The sequence below is a fragment of the Helianthus annuus genome, chromosome 4 (assembly GCF_002127325.2).
Source record: "Helianthus annuus cultivar XRQ/B chromosome 4, HanXRQr2.0-SUNRISE, whole genome shotgun sequence".
NCBI lineage: Eukaryota > Viridiplantae > Streptophyta > Magnoliopsida > Asterales > Asteraceae > Helianthus > Helianthus annuus.
Window position 1 is genome coordinate 77,268,661 of NC_035436.2, and position 17,184 is coordinate 77,285,844.

Here is a 17,184-nt window from a genome sequence, read left to right on the forward strand (position 1 = left end):
CCTTTACCCGAGGGTGCGGGTGAATTGGTGGTATACTATGATGGTCCGAATCAGAGTCCCAGTTACACACCGACGCAACGCGAGAGAGTGATGACTTACGTGATGGAGTTAGAAGGAGGAACTGCACGACACACAACTGGCGGCGAAAAACGTGGTCTTGGGATTTTAGATGGAGGCATTACTTGGACGGTACCAGATTCGTTATTTAGACCGATCACAAGGGCCTTCTGCATACCTTGGCTTCGACAGAGCTAAATCACTTAATGACATTGCTGGAGAGAACTTTAGAATAATCACAACAATGAAACTTGAACGTGCACGAGCTTTGCAGCTCACTATCGACTCTAACTTACCTGATCCGACTCGCCCTGTTCAAACTGGAGAACTGAAGGAAGAGGATTTTCAAGTTGAACCCATGCGGGGCATGGAGAAGCAACCTTGGCAGGTCAGACGATATTCACCACCTCATGGAACGAGTGTGGATCTCATTATACAGTAACTGCAGAAAATTTATGTTGAGCAAAGCACACCGGCCTCGATATTCTAGTCGTCTGGGTTTTGATGAGAGACATTAGGATTTATAAACCTTGTACTGGTGATCGGGCATGAAGGCCCCCCTAGCTAGGTATGGGAAAGATGTTTGACTTGTGGGAAAGTCAAGGTGAAGTATTAGCAACTAGAAACACCCATATGGGAACGAGAACGGACTACCATGGATTTTATCACTGGGCTACTTACAACTTGAAGCGGAAACAATATCACCTGGATAATCGTTGATTGTCTCACGTAACCAGCACACTTTCTAGCCATCAAGGAAATGGATAAGTTTTCTACACTTGCAGTTATCTATCTGAAAGAAGTGGTTGCTAGGCACGGGGTGCCAACTTCCATTATCTCCGATCACGACCCACGATTTGCATCTGATTTGTGGCAAGCGATGCACAAATCCTTTGGCTCACGTCTAGACATGAGCACAGCATATCATCCACAGACGGATGGGCAGACTGAACGCACCATCCAAACTCTTGAAGACATGCTTCGAACATGTGTAATCGACTTTGTAACGGCTGGGAGCGGCATCTACCTTTAGTGGAGTTTTCGTATATCATCAGTTACCCCACCAGCATCCAGCCTACTCCGTTCGAGGCATTGTGTGGACGGAAGTGCCGATTACCTCTTTGTTGGGCAGAAGGTGGAAGCAGCCAAATCACTGGCCCAGAGCTCGTCGTAGACACAACAGAGAAGATTGCTCAGATACGACAACAAATGGCGGCAACTCGTGACCGTCATAAAAGCTATGCTGATAAGCGCAGGAAACCACTCGAGTTCCAGGTTGGGGATCGAGTACTGGTTAAAGTATCACCTTGGGAGGGTGTTGTTCGTTTTAGTAAACGAGGCAAACTCAACCCGCGATATGTTGGACCTTTTGTAATCACGAAGAGAATTGGCAAGGTGGCCTACAGGTTGAATCTACTCGAAGAACTCAGTGGAGTTCACAACGTATTCCATGTGTCGAATCTGAAGAAGTGTCTGTCAGATGAAACCCTCACAGTTCCTTTCAAGGAGCTCACCATCAACGATCAGTTGCGATCTGTTGAAAAACCAGCGGAAATCTTGGACCGGGAGGTCAAGATTTTCAAACACACCAGGATACCTATTGTTCGAGTTCGTTGGAACTCCCGTCGTGGCCCAGAGTTTACCTGGGAACGAGAAGACCAATTGAAACACAGATATCCCCAGTTTTTCGAGAACAGCGAAACCGCTACTGAGGCTGAAGCTACTGCGGAATTTCGGGACGAAATTCCAAACCAACGGGGGAAGGATGTGACACCCCAGGAAAAACCAGGAAACCACACAACCTAACTAGCTTCCTCAGTAACTACGTGCTAAATTTCGGGACGAAATTTCTTTCAACTTGGGGATGATGTGACAACTCGTATTTTCAAACTCTATTCCTTTCTGTACTGATCGTTTTATGCTTTACTGTATGTGGTAGTTCACTTGAATACCATATGAACTTTGTTATTAAACGATAGCTGTCGAATACATGTTTAAATTAATTGAAAGTTATAATTGAATACTATTAAGTGTTATGTGTATATAGTTACAAGAAATCGTGATGCGATTAATTATGTAATTTAGTAAATTCAGGAAACTAACTTATATGGGCCGCGGAATTACTCGACTCTTGCGGGTCGCGAGTTTCTTGAGCCCAACCCGAGCGCACATATATGTCCAGTTAGGTCACACTTGCGCATGGGCTTAGTAAAGCCCAAGTGGAAATTAGAGATAAGTAACTTGGGCCGGCCATTGTGTGCTCACATGATAAATTGTATTTGGTTCCTTGTTTTATCTCAGACCCAAATCGAGCCCACCTTCCCTTCCCATTAATTACGTATATCTTGTATAAGGTTTCACAATTCAAACAAAACCCTATTCCTCCATCTTTTACGTACGCAGAAGAGAACCCCCCCCCCCTTTCGAGGCATTAACTTTCGGTTAGTTTAATCGCCATACTCCTTGTTGATTATGTGATTGTTAGTTGTTTTGTATGATGATGTTTAGTTGAGACATTATATGATCGATTCAATCATATGTGATCTTATGTGCAATTGTGTGATATGTGGTTCATAATTAAATTGGATATAACAGTGGCTTAAAGGTCCAATAGAATCGGGTTAAATGGTTGTTAAGGGTTGGTAACTTTGAATATAGAAAATGGCGGCCATGTGTGCATTTGTAATCTTGATCTCATCAACCATGTGCACCTTCTTATAATGTTGTCACAATACTCAAAGGAATTAAATCTTATCAATTGTTTTGTTGTGAAACCCTACGATCTTGAAATTAGAACCTAGTGGGAAAGACATATGATTATAACTTTTGTGATTGATACATGGAATTTAGATATTGAATGATAATGATCACTTCATATGGTGGGCCATTGTGTTCATGTTTGCATGAGAAAGTGTCAGTGGGCATGTGATCGATTATAGGGAGTCGTCACGACTAATTAACGTGCACTAGATAGGGATTTAATGTTCTGGGAATAGGCTGATGAGCATGTGGGTGATTATGTTACTTGTTCTAAATGATAATTGTTTGGTAGGGTGTGGTAACCTAGATTGATTTTGGGTTGTTAAGAGAAACTTATAATATGCAAAGTCCATTGGGTCGGGATTTGTGCAGCGGGCTGCACATGTAACAGGCCGTAAGACTTGGGCCGCATCCTTTATAATGGTATAGGACTTTTAGCTGATTCATACACGGGGTGGGCATAGTCACAAATCCCAGTCAGGCCTGGGAATGATGGGCCGCGCAACAGCAATTAAAGGGCCATACAATGTTGGTTAGATTACTGATAATGGGGCTGCATGTCACACCCCGAATTATCAGAGCATGGCGTGACGGGACTGGTATCTTCATTGCACAGCGGAAGCAAAAGGCTAAGACTTCTAAACAATAAACGCCCGCTAAGTACTCGAAATCCCGTGGGTTCTCCTATTCCAACCGTTCCGTAGTTTTAAAAATGCAACCTGAGAAAGAACATGCGAAAAAGTCAACATAAAGTTGAGCGAGTTCATAGTTTGTTTTGAAAAGATTTAAAATAAATCTTTTTGATAACCGGTTTTAAAGTTGTTGAGAAAATATAGTAAAATTATTTTCATGGCATGATATAAGAAAAGCTGTGAGTCTAGCCCACAAGAGTCTTTGTGCATTGCAAGAGAGAGAGAATGGGCCGAGCCCAAACGAACCTTTGTAAGCAGGATCAGCGCTTCCTCTTACTTAGGTATAACTTGAAAAACGTTACCAAAGTTTGTAATTCATGTATTTGAGAGTTTCCATCAAATGAATCTTATGAGTATATGAAAGTTTTAGTGTTGTAAATGGGTATGTAAAGCGTCTATGAACAGGTTGATCGTTAATGTTTCGCGGGGACATTAACGTATGCGGCGACATAGGAAGTACTCAACCTGTGTAGACGGTTTTTAGTGTTGAATCACCTCGACTGTGTCGAATCACCTCGACTGCGTGAATCACCTCGACTGTGTCGAATCACCTCGACTGTGTGAATCACCTCGACTGTGTCGAATAACCTCGACTGTGACACAACAACACTCTAAGTGGTCACCCATGGACCGTGAGTGGGGCTCGCCCGTACCCATTAGATCTAACCTTTGTTCCTTGGTCCTCAAAAGAATTAATGGCACCTCAGTTACAGCCTATGCTCACATGATCTAAGAGTTCATTCCATAACTTAATCATACCTAAGTTTGACATGTATTTCCCCCCCAAAGTTGTAAACCGAAACGTTGAAAGAAAAGGGGGACATGATCTCACTTAGTTGTCTCGTTTTTCATACGCAGGCCAACCCAGTTCCGTTGTAGTAACTAGGACATTCCTGTCACTAGTCATGAAAATCATGCACGTTTTGTAAAACCGGTATGTTTAGTATAAATCGTTCGTAAACCATTCAAGTTCGTTGAAAATCATTTGCAACATGGTTTATAAATATGTGTTTTCGTTCATCAAAATAGTGTTTTCTTTTGCAAAAACTTGCATGTCTTTCCACCCCCGAAAACAATTATAAAAAAAATGTAAAACTGTAAAAAGTGGGGGTTATGAACTCACCTGATCGGCAAAGCATAATACTCCATATATCAAACAAAGATAAACAAATCCCACAGCTTGAAATAACCTCGTCGTGACCTACTACAAGTAAACACCACCTTAAAGTCTAATGGAAATATCCTAACATATAGGTTGGTCATGTATAATATTCACCCAACTAGCTAGACTTGATTGAAATACCTGTGGTGTTTCGAACATTAGACTCTACGACTCATTGGTGATATGTCTTTACTATCTTGAAAATGTATATTTATATAAAACATATATATAAATATAGATGATATAACTCACTCGTCGTTGTATTCTCGTATAGAAACAGTGTTCGAGTTTATAGGATATATAAATACCTTAACCCGAGTGGTAACTTGTCTCCATGTATAATAAATATATTGAAAATTATTTATTTATTTATTTTAGGGAAATATACACAGTAGTACTACTTGTATATACGTAAAATGATAATATATGTTATATTTCTACACATATTCCCAATAAATGCCATATTTGCATAAAAAGGAAATCTTGTTACTCGAACAAAGTCATATATCAAATAAATATTTGTAGAAACCCCATAATAGGACCTTTCTCAACTGTATGAAAATTATATATACTTTAAAAATATGTATATGAACACATAATAGGTCTTTGAATTTTATAACTTTTACTAAATTATTTTAGTAGACTACATCTATATATCATGTAGTGGTCATTCATGTAATCCCTTAAGTCATACAAACAAAATTCTGGGGTTTCACAACAGATTTACAACAAATATATTAATAGTAGATATATTAGGTTGTAAAACTTTTTTTTTCATAACTAGTGGTTTCACTAAATAATAACTTTGACAATACATATACATATATTTATATATATATTTGTTTGTGTTCAAAATACTTATTCTCCAATAAATATTTCAATTTATATACAACCATTTTTGTGTAAATATTCCTAATTATGCAGAGAAAAAAAATAAATCTATATACTCGCACGTTAGTTGGACGCCTTCAAAAATTTATTACATAACTTGTTTTTTTTTTTTTCAATCACAATTTCTAAGAAAACCACAACACAAGAGTTATGTAAAACCACTTAAAATAAAAATAGAAATAAAAACATAGCATATCATCAAATAATTCAAGAAGGTCAAGTCTTTTAAATTTTAAAGTGTTAGTTTTCATACTTTAACAAATCTTAGACAAGCACACTACTTGGGTGAACATTTTTAAACCAAAACAAGGTTTTTTTTAACCTCATAAGAAATAGATTTGAAAGATGAAACTTACTTAAAACGAGCAAGGAGAAGGAAAAGTTAGAAAAGAAGAGATCTTGAACTTAAATCTTCAAACCAAAGATTGAATCACAAAAAAACTTGGATCTTGGAGCTTGAGTCTTGATATTTACCTTTATAAAAATGGGTAAGTGTGTGGGGGTGTGGTTGGCCGAGAGAGATAAGGAAGAGAGGGAGTAAAAGTATGGTGTTTTTGAAATGTGTTAGAAAGTCTAAATCTTTGATTGGTTTGAATAGATGTGAAAGTTACCAACTTGCATTATTTTATTGATTTGGCAATATCTCTAGTACTCACGTTTGGAAGGTCAGACAAGAAAACATAATGTTGAAGTTATTTCTCCCAAAGGCATACTCAACAAATATGACATTTAAAATAGTTCAATCAAAGAAGAAGAAAAAAATGCAGCTCGTTAAAATAGGTACGTGGACTTGAAATTTCTAAACTTGTGTTGTCACCTTCTATATGACAAAAGCTCGTATCATCCTTGGGAGCACTTTGGTTTAATTTATTAAATGTGTGTTGATAAAATCCATAAAATATTAACTAAATATTATGGTAAGTATTGGATTTTTTTTTTTTTTTTGCTAAACATTTATATCATATATGTATGTGTGGAAGTCCCATGTGTATATATATGTACGTAGGTATACATACATGGTTAAGTATGAAATAATGACACATACTTATGAGCATATATATTTATATATCCCAAAATAAAATATAAACACGTTAAAGTATCGTATAATTTGATTGCTCGTTGGTCGTGCTCTAATAATCTTTATAATATATAGATGCGTATTAACTTGAAAAGATTTTACAAAAATCGTGAATTACTAAATGCACGTTAGTAGGATAATGCATATGATGAATCCAAATAACTTACACTAGTGCTCTAATTGAATTATCACCAATGTTCGCGTTCGTTCAATTAGTCGTGTTAAACCGCGTAAAGGCCTCGTCCGCCGTTTTTCGATCCGTCTCCAACTAGGATACTAAAATTTGAAAACGAAGTTAAATATATCAAAATATTTCAGTTTTTTTTTGTTAATACGCGTGTCTGATGCTTCCGTGTCGTTGTCGGTGCGTTTCCCGCAACCGCGTTTTCATTCACGTTTGCGCTTCATGACGTTCGAAAGCATGATGTTTTCACAAAACCGCATTCATAAGTATAAGTTATATGTATAAACTTCGCTTTTGTCAGTATGGTCAGTATTTTGTACGGTATCCATTCGTTATCGTTTGTCGTTGCCCAGTTTTTCCGAAAATCGTCGTACACGCACTTTAACGTCAGATAAGCGTTCCTAGGCATTCTAATAACCTAAATAAGTTAACTTGTGCCTTAAACACTATTCATTATCGCCTTAAATGTTTGTTAATTGCGTAATTAGAAGCCGTTAATTATCGGTTGTCACATTCTCCCCCTGTTGCAGAAATTTCGTCCTCGAAATTTAGACTATGTTATCTCCTCAAAGTTGTGTCGTTTCGCTGGTAAGTCCGAATACTACAAAAGTGAACGACCGCGTAATCGAATCAAAACTTATTCGGATTTACGTGAACATAAGGACATTTTGCATCAATAAGAACCCAACGGTTCAACTGAGTTTGTTCCAGAAATCGATGTCAAGTGAATGAAGCATAATGATACTATCACCAATGCGACCAAATTTACGGGGTTCAATAAAAGATGAATTTCGACCGATAGAGTTTCCAAATGAACGTTCACAATATGCAAATAAATTTTGAAACAATCGAACTTTTCTACCAACGGAAACTTGCGTTGGTTGTTGTATGATTGAAACCTGAATCAACAAGCTCAAATAGATAGAATCATGAAATGATTTGTCAACTGTTGAACCAATAAATGAATAAGATAAAATCAATGTGTTGACATTTTTGAGCTGCCAGGATACACCGAAATGAAATACAACCGAACCTGGTGTATCGTCGTCTTAATACATAGTTGCATTAAGACTACTTAAATGATATGTCAAACAAAAAGCATATATGGTTTCGCATGAGACGGCTGATCGTGATTAGCACAAGCTACAAGTTTATATCGACGCCAAAAGGTGTCATAGTGAATAAAACAATTCAATGATAGCGGTGATCCTACAAATATCACCTATGTTTTGCATGAAACGCTCGATAATGATTAGCCCAAGCTACAAGTTTATACCGACGCCACAAGGTGTCGTGGTGATCGAAATAATTCAATAATAGTGGTGACCGAACAAATATCACCGTGTTTGAAATTAGATGAAAGGTTCAATGAAGTAAATCTGAACGTTTGTGTCAAACAAATCTCATAGGATTTTCGATTGAAAAGGAAACAAATAAATAATGTTTTTCGATCGAAAATGAAAGAGCAATAAATATAACAAAATATTTGATCGATGCTGAAAGAACCGTTAAGAGGTACACCGAAATATGACATGAACTTGTGTACCATTGTCTTAATACACGATTGTATTAAGACTGCTTTAATATGAATAGCCAGCAAAACGGATTTAATATAAATAAATAAATAAATGAATAATTAAATCCGTACGTGGTGTGTGAAGACGAGATTAGCACAAGCTTCAAATTTGTGAAAACGCCACCACTAGGTGATCGTATCAAAGAAGCGATTCACTGAAGTCGAAGACCAAACAAGCCTATTACGATTCAAAACAAATGAAGTGCTTGTTAGGATTATGTTGAATATGATGACTTCAATCCATCATATTAGACCTTGAATTGAATATATATCATGAGCAAGTTCAAACAATTGAACTTGGTTTAGTCACATTTCAATAATGAATGCATGTGTTGACAAGAGAGTTTCAACATGGTTACAACAAAAAAACCATGTATGTAAATCAAAAGAAAATGAGTTTTCCAAGAAATCCGTTGACTCGATAACAAGGAGTCAACAGTTTGCAACAATACGGGTCGTCTAGAATACAATACAAAGATTTAGTATAGCGAAATAATATATGAGATTTTGACAAAACAACCATTCGAAGTGAAACCACATGCGTAACAAACAATTCATGGGTAGCGTACGAATTTGTCAAGAAATAAGCAAATGAGTGTTCGCTATCATGAAAGAAAATTTTTGTGGTGCAACGATCATTAGGGGGGGGGGAGTAGAAATGCAAAAATCTACTCACTATATGCAAGAAGTCGAAATTTCAACAAAAGAAATTTAAGGACTTTACCTGGAATTTCATGTGATGGTCGGTTGTTAGGTGACATTACCATGGAATGTCGAACATAGCATAATCGCCATTAATGAGGTAGGGGAATGCGAAGACATGTGACTTCTTTTGCAGCGCCAATAATTATGAGACTCTTTATACTAAGTACCGATTGTTGTAAAATCTTGTTCTACCGTACCTTAGCGAGATTCATGTTGTTTGCAGGATCGCGTGGCAAAGTACTGCATTTCGGCTGTTGTTCTCCCGCTGACGGAACTAGCATCGTTGTTGTCGTGACCATTTGCGTTTTCCCCAAGGCCTTGCCTCGAAAGTCATGTGTGATGTACTCTAACGTCCATTGACGTATAATTTAAGTTTCATGTATACTTGTGCACTAACGTTTCGTTTCGCGTAGAATGTGATGTGCTCCGACATCCGTTGACGTATAATTTGAGTTCCATGTATTCGTTTGCACTAGAGTTTTGTTCCGTGTAGGTTACCTGCTCGGGTAAGTAAGATAGCATAGAAGACATAATATAATGGCGCTTACCCGAGTTGTTAGTCACGGTTTCTAAGTGAGGACCTTTAATGAGTTTATACATAAGTTTTCCAAAGGTCCTAAATGCATGTTATCCAAAACTCTCAAAGTTTTGATTTTTGTGTCTACTTGTTTCGTGTAACGTGTGTCAACACAACACTTGTGTATGTTTAAAATCAAAACAGTTGACTCATTGTCCTTGGCAACGGTTGGAACCCATATTCGAGTCTTAGGCGTTCTGTACGTGTTCGAGTCTTAATAATCTAAGTCCCCAGAGGATAGTGAGGTTAGAGCCTAGGTATCTCTACAGAAACCTAATTCGCTGAAACCTATAGCTCTGATACCAATCTGTCACACCACGAATTATCAGAGCATGGCGTGACGGGACTGGTATCTTCATTGCACAGCGGAAGCAAAAGGCTAAGACTTCTAAACAATAAACGCCCGCTAAGTACTCGAAATCCCGTGGGTTCTCCTATTCCAACCGTTCCGTAGTTTTAAAAATGCAACCTGAGAAAGAACATGCGAAAAAGTCAACATAAAGTTGAGCGAGTTCATAGTTTGTTTTGAAAAGATTTAAAATAAATCTTTTTGATAACCGGTTTTAAAGTTGTTGAGAAAATATAGTAAAATTATTTTCATGGCATGATATAAGAAAAGCTGTGAGTCTAGCCCACAAGAGTCTTTGTGCATTGCAAGAGAGAGAGAATGGGCCGAGCCCAAACGAACCTTTGTAAGCAGGATCAGCGCTTCCTCTTACTTAGGTATAACTTGAAAAACGTTACCAAAGTTTGTAATTCATGTATTTGAGAGTTTCCATCAAATGAATCTTATGAGTATATGAAAGTTTTAGTGTTGTAAATGGGTATGTAAAGCGTCTATGAACAGGTTGATCGTTAATGTTTCGCGAGGACATTAACGTATGCGGCGACATAGGAAGTACTCAACCTGTGTAGACGGTTTTTAGTGTTGAATCACCTCGACTATGTCGAATCACCTCGACTGCGTGAATCACCTCGACTGTGTCGAATCACCTCGACTGTGTGAATCACCTCGACTGTGTCGAATAACCTCGACTGTGACACAACAACACTCTAAGTGGTCACCCATGGACCGTGAGTGGGGCTCGCCCGTACCCATTAGATCTAACCTTTGTTCCTTGGTCCTCAAAAGAATTAATGGCACCTCAGTTACAGCCTATGCTCACATGATCTAAGAGTTCATTCCATAACTTAATCATACCTAAGTTTGACATGTATTTCCCCCCCAAAGTTGTAAACCGAAACGTTGAAAGAAAAGGGGGACATGATCTCACTTAGTTGTCTCGTTTTTCATACGCAGGCCAACCCAGTTCCGTCGTAGTAACTAGGACATTCCTGTCACTAGTCATGAAAATCATGCACGTTTTGTAAAACCGGTATGTTTAGTATAAATCGTTCGTAAACCATTCAAGTTCGTTGAAAATCATTTGCAACATGGTTTATAAATATATGTTTTCGTTCATCAAAATAGTGTTGGCTTTTGCAAAAACTTGCATGTCTTTCCACCCCCGAAAACAATTATAAAAAAATGTAAAACTGTAAAAAGTGGGGGTTATGAACTCACCTGATCGGCAAAGCATAATACTCCATATATCAAACAAAGATAAACAAATCCCACAGCTTGAAATAACCTCGTCGTGACCTACTACAAGTAAAGACTACCTTAAAGTCTAATGGAAATATCCTAACATATAGGTTGGTCATGTATAATATTCACCCAACTAGCTAGACTTGATTGAAATACCTGTGGTGTTTCGAACATTAGACTCTACGACTCATTGGTGATACGTCTTTACTATCTTGAAAATGTATATTTATATAAAACATGTATATAAATATAGATGATATAACTCACTCGTTGTTGTATTCTCGTATAGAAACAGTGTTCGAGTTTATAGGATATATAAATACCTTAACCCGAGTGGTAACTTGTCTCCATGTATAATAAATATATTGAAAATTATTTATTTTAGGGAAATATACACAGTAGTACTACTTGTATATACGTAAAAGGATAATATATGTTATATTTCTACACATATTCCCAATAAATGCCATATTTGCATAAAAAGGAAATCTTGTTACTCGAACAAATTCATATATCAAATAAATATTTGTAGAAGCCCCATAATAGGACCTTTCTCAACTGTATGAAAATTATATATACTTTAAAAATATGTATATGAACACATAATAGGTCTTTGAATTTTATAACTTTTACTAAATTATTTTAGTAGACTACATCTATATATCATGTAGTGGTCATTCATGTGATCCCTTAAGTCATACAAACAAAATTCTGGGGTTTCACAACAGATTTACAACAAATATATTAATAGTAGATATATTAGGTTGTAAAACTTTTTTTTTCATAACTAGTGGTTTCACTAAATAATAACTTTGACAATACATATACATATATTTATATATATATTTGTTTGTGTTCAAAATACTTATTCTCCAATAAATATTTCAATTTATATACAACCATTTTTGTGTAAATATTCCTAATTATGCAGAGAAAAAAAATAAATCTATATACTCGCACGTTAGTTGGACGCCTTCAAAAATTTATTACATAACTAGTTTTTTTTTTTTTTCAATCACAATTTCTAAGAAAACCATAACACAAGAGTTATGTAAAACCACTTAAAATAAAAATAGAAATAAAAACATAGCATATCATCAAATAATTCAAGAAGGTCAAGTCTTTTAAATTTTAAAGTGTTAGTTTTCATACTTTAACAAATCTTAGACAAGCACACTACTTGGGTGAACATTTTTAAACCAAAACAAGGTTTTTTTTAACCTCATAAGAAATAGATTTGAAAGATGAAACTTACTTAAAACGAGCAAGGAGAAGGAAAAGTTAGAAAAGAAGAGATCTTGAGCTTAAATCTTCAAACCAAAGATTGAATCACAAAAAAACTTGGATCTTGGAGCTTGAGTCTTGATATTTATCTTTATAAAAATGGGTAAGTGTGTGGGGGTGTGGTTGGCCGAGAGAGATAAGGAAGAGAGGGAGTAAAAGTATGGTGTTTTTGAAATGTGTTAGAAAGTCTAAATCTTTGATTGGTTTGAATAGATGTGAAAGGTACCAACTTGCATTATTTTATTGATTTGGCAATATCTCTAGTACTCACGTTTGGAAGGTCAGACAAGAAAACATAATGTTGAAGTTATTTCTCCCAAAGGCATACTCAACAAATATGACATTTAAAATAGTTCAATCAAAGAAGAAGAAAAAAAAATAGGTACGTGGACTTGAAATTTCTAAACTTGTGTTGTCACCTTCTATATGACAAAAGCTCGTATCATCCTTGGGAGCACTTTGGTTTAATTTATTAAATGTGTGTTGATAAAATCCATAAAATATTAACTAAATATTATGGTAAGTATTGGATTTTTTTTTTTTTTTTTGCTAAACATTTATATCATATATGTATGTGTGGAAGTCCCATGTGTATATATATGTACGTAGGTATACATACATGGTTAAGTATGAAATAATGACACATACTTATGAGCATATATATTTATATATCCCAAAATAAAATATAAACACGTTAAAGTATCGTATAATTTGATTGCTCGTTGGTCGTGCTCTAATAATCTTTATAATATATAGATGCGTATTAACTTGAAAAGATTTTACAAAAATCGTGAATTACTAAATGCACGTTAGTAGGATAATGCATATGATGAATCCAAATAACTTACACTAGTGCTCTAATTGAATTATCACCAACGTTCGCGTTCGTTCAATTAGTCGTGTTAAACCGCGTAAAGGCCTCGTCCGTCGTTTTTCGATCCGTCTCCAACTAGGATACTAAAATTTGAAAACGAAGTTAAATATATCAAAATATTTCAGTTTTTTTTTTGTTAATACGCGTGTCTGATGCTTCCGTGTCGTTGTCGGTGCGTTTCTCGCAACCGCGTTTTCATTCACGTTTGCGCTTCATGACGTTCGAAAGCATGATGTTTTCACAAAACCGCATTCATAAGTATAAGTTATATGTATAAACTTCGCTTTTGTCGGTATGGTCAGTATTTTGTACGGTATCCATTCGTTATCGTTTGTCGTTGCCCAGTTTTTCCGAAAATCGTCGTACACGCACTTTAACGTCAGATAAGCGTTCCTAGGCATTCTAATAGCCTAAATAAGTTAACTTGTGCCTTAAACACTATTCATTATCGCCTTAAATGTTTGTTAATTGCGTAATTAGAAGCCGTTAATTATCGGTTGTCACACTGCAACCTTTAATACAAGCACATCAGTGGGCCGGGTAGTTTAATTAAAATACAGTAGTGGGCCGGGCTACACGAGGCCCAAATGTCTAATAAATATTACGGTTACGGTATATGTTAGGGATACGTGTGTTGCATGATTAATTATTATTATTTTTTCATAAGAGTGGTGCGTATGATATGTTATGTGAATAACAAACTAATCGGTCGGGTGATTTATTGAAACATGAACATGATATGGAAATGGTTAAAGGATGCGAATGAACCGATACGTGTGTACTTGCATGTGAACTAAATTACTTGTAATGATGCATTATGTGAACTTGTATTGTAAATGTACTATGACGGGAACGCTTGTGTAACATACGTGATGTATATGTCTGGTTGTTTACTACTTAAGAAATACGTGTGACTAGATACGTGAATCGTGAATTCATGAAACTGACTGTCTCTGTTAACCACGATAGGGTTTGATTGATCAACTGTAAACAAGCATTTAGTCTAACTGAGCAAATCTAAGGTGAGTTCACACTCTTTATAAGGCATGGGATTCCCGGTGGTTGGGAGTGGGTTAAAGAACTAAACGGAACCTACATATTCTCCTTGGGTAGCATATGTACCTCCATCCTCCATGGGTAGGATGCCAATATTAATCCTGCGTATTCTCCTTGGGTAGAATACGTACGTTCGTCCTCCTTGGGTAGGACAACAACCTTAAACTTACTAGACAAAACTCTATCATGAAGTCCCTCATTTTTATATCGACTTAATCGTCGGGCCAATGGCGAGCGGGTCATTAGTTAATAGCGCTATTAGGGTTGACAAGCCTCACACCGTGCCGGTAGGACGGGCGTGTACTAATGGATCTAGGCACTCAGTCAATGATGATAGACATTGACTTAGGGCAAAACTTACTTTCGTCAGTTGTCGATATGGTAACGGTCTAGTGGTTCACATGGGGAAGCCCCCACTGATTATGGATACGGTTTGGGAAACAAGGATACTGGTTAACTCGTGGTTTACGAAACAACTTATGGTTTTCAAAACAAACTTTTAAAACTAAACAACCAACTGTGAACTTGCTCAACTTTGTTGTTGACTCGTTGTTACATGCCTTGCAGGCCTTTAGGTGCATATTGTTGGAACTTGCTGTCTGGGAAGCTGGAGTGGTCATGGGTCGAGATACATGGAATCGCAACACAAGACTAATGGTTTATAAACACTTAACGAATGATTTATGCTTCCGCTGTATACTGTGAATTGTTTGTAACGTTGTAATACTTAATGTCAATAAATGAAAGTTTTATTTAATTATACTATGCGAAGTTCAATGTGATTGGTGGCTTGGATCCTGGTACGTCACACGCCCCGCGGTAATTCCGCAGGTGGTATTTTGGGGGTGTGACGATATCATATTATAACTTCTAAATCTTATTACTAATTGTTTAGTATTTTTTTTATTAAACACATGTAATACACTGGTCTATAACATCTATACATATAATAAAAGAAGCCATGTTAGGGACACATGGCGTTTTATGAGACAGTCTTAATTATTTTTCTAAATATTTATGATGGAAAGTCAATTATTGATAATATTAAATTTAAAATTTGTAGAAGAGATTTTAATGATAAAAACAAAGATAACTGATAATATATTAATTATTATAATCATATATTAATCCCATTAATATTCATAAATCTACTAATCTCCTTTACTCACCCTCTGATATATAATATACAAAAAAATGAAGAAATTAATCATGGTTACTCGGTTACTCATTTGCCATTAGGGTGTAATATGCCCAATGCCTTTTCAAGCCCAAACAAGGGTTTACCCAGAAACCAAGAGGATCTCGGGCTTTTGTGCAACATCTCTAACCAAAGTGAGACACAATTCGACTTTAGAGGTCCCCCACATTCTTCTTTATGTGTGTTTTTTTTATAGATGATGAATAGTAGAATGTATGAAGAATACGAACAATGATGTGTATGAGTGAGTGATATCGTTCCAAGTTATCAAATCTTGATCTGAAACAAATCGATTCAGTTGGAAACTTGATCTTTCTAAAAAAAGTAGCTAATGGAAGTTAGGGTTTTGAATGTGATGGGGAAGAAGATGAAATGGGGAAGCAGATAATGGGTTGTTAGGGTTTTAAATATGACTCATTAATAAGGGTTGGGGAAAGACATAATTGCCCCTCAGGTGTTTTTGCACGTGACATGTTTTAACTGCTTAAATGGATGACGTGGGGAGCAAAATCATGAAGCCCTTCAAAGATCAGGGAGTAAAATGGCTATTTTGAAAGGTTTGGGGCAAAACCGTTAAAGTGACCAAATCACAGGGAGCAAAACGGAAGTTTACTCAAGTAAAAATATTTACTTTAATCAACTGTTTCATTAAAAGGATTTATTCAATACATGTAGAACATATATATTTTTTATACATGGTATATTTAGAATCCTATTTCTAAAAAAGGATCCCATTATCCTGTTTTACACTCTAATGAAATAATAATATTAAATCATAATATCCAGCTTATCTCTTGTATATTTAATATTTTTTACTAAAATATTTCTTTTCTTTTTTTTTCTGCGGATTATCCAACATCAGGTAATACGTAAGTTTCTAACCTAATAATAAATAAAAAAAACAAAGTAAAATGTTATAAACCATGTACTACACAATTCTCTAACCTAATAAAAATAAAGTGAGATGTTACAATAAGTAAATAGTACCTTAAAGTTCCTTTTGTTAGAAAACACATCTTGATGACTAAATGTTTTAACGAATTACATTATTCGTGTAAGACATGTGTTTATTCAAATCGTGCAACACATGAGTTTTTAAAAGATGTAGCTATTTTATTACTTAGTACATAAAATTATATTTATTCAACCCGTGTAATACACGGGGTTCTAACCTAGTAGTATATATATATATATATATATATATACTACCCGTACAAGGCCCCTAAGGGTTTCGAATTTTCATGGATGACCTTAGGTAAAAGTAACTTTTTAAGGCGCACAGGGCCCTTTAGAGCCCTCGAATTCTCAGGGACGAGCCTAAGTAAAAATAAATAAAAAATTTAGGATACCCCTGAATTTTTATTCTAGGTCTGCCACTGCTCAGTGGTACACCGTACCGGAGCGAACCGCGAATTACGTACACCGTACCGTACTGAAATGAACCTACCCCCTCCGTACCAAATTCGTGCCATCTAGCAAATCGCGAACCTGAATCGTGTACC

General features: G+C 36.2%; 1 long non-coding RNA gene across 4 annotated transcripts in view; it reads right to left on the reverse strand.

Annotated features, from left to right (window-relative positions):
- Positions 1-12,770, reverse strand: part of LOC110908219 — a 29,704-nt gene extending 16,934 nt beyond the window's left edge. Inside the window, exons 1-3 of one of the 4 annotated variants that reach the window (XR_004891232.1) lie at positions 12,526-12,770; positions 11,247-11,327; positions 4,633-4,710 (exon numbers count right to left, since the gene is read on the reverse strand). This is a non-coding gene — a long non-coding RNA (uncharacterized LOC110908219). Of the gene's footprint in view, positions 1-4,632; positions 4,714-11,246; positions 11,328-12,525 lie in introns of all 4 variants that reach the window. The other 3 variants (XR_004891233.1, XR_002574299.2, XR_004891231.1) reach the window with 3 other exon arrangements.
- Between the last annotated feature and the right edge of the window lie 4,414 nt (positions 12,771-17,184).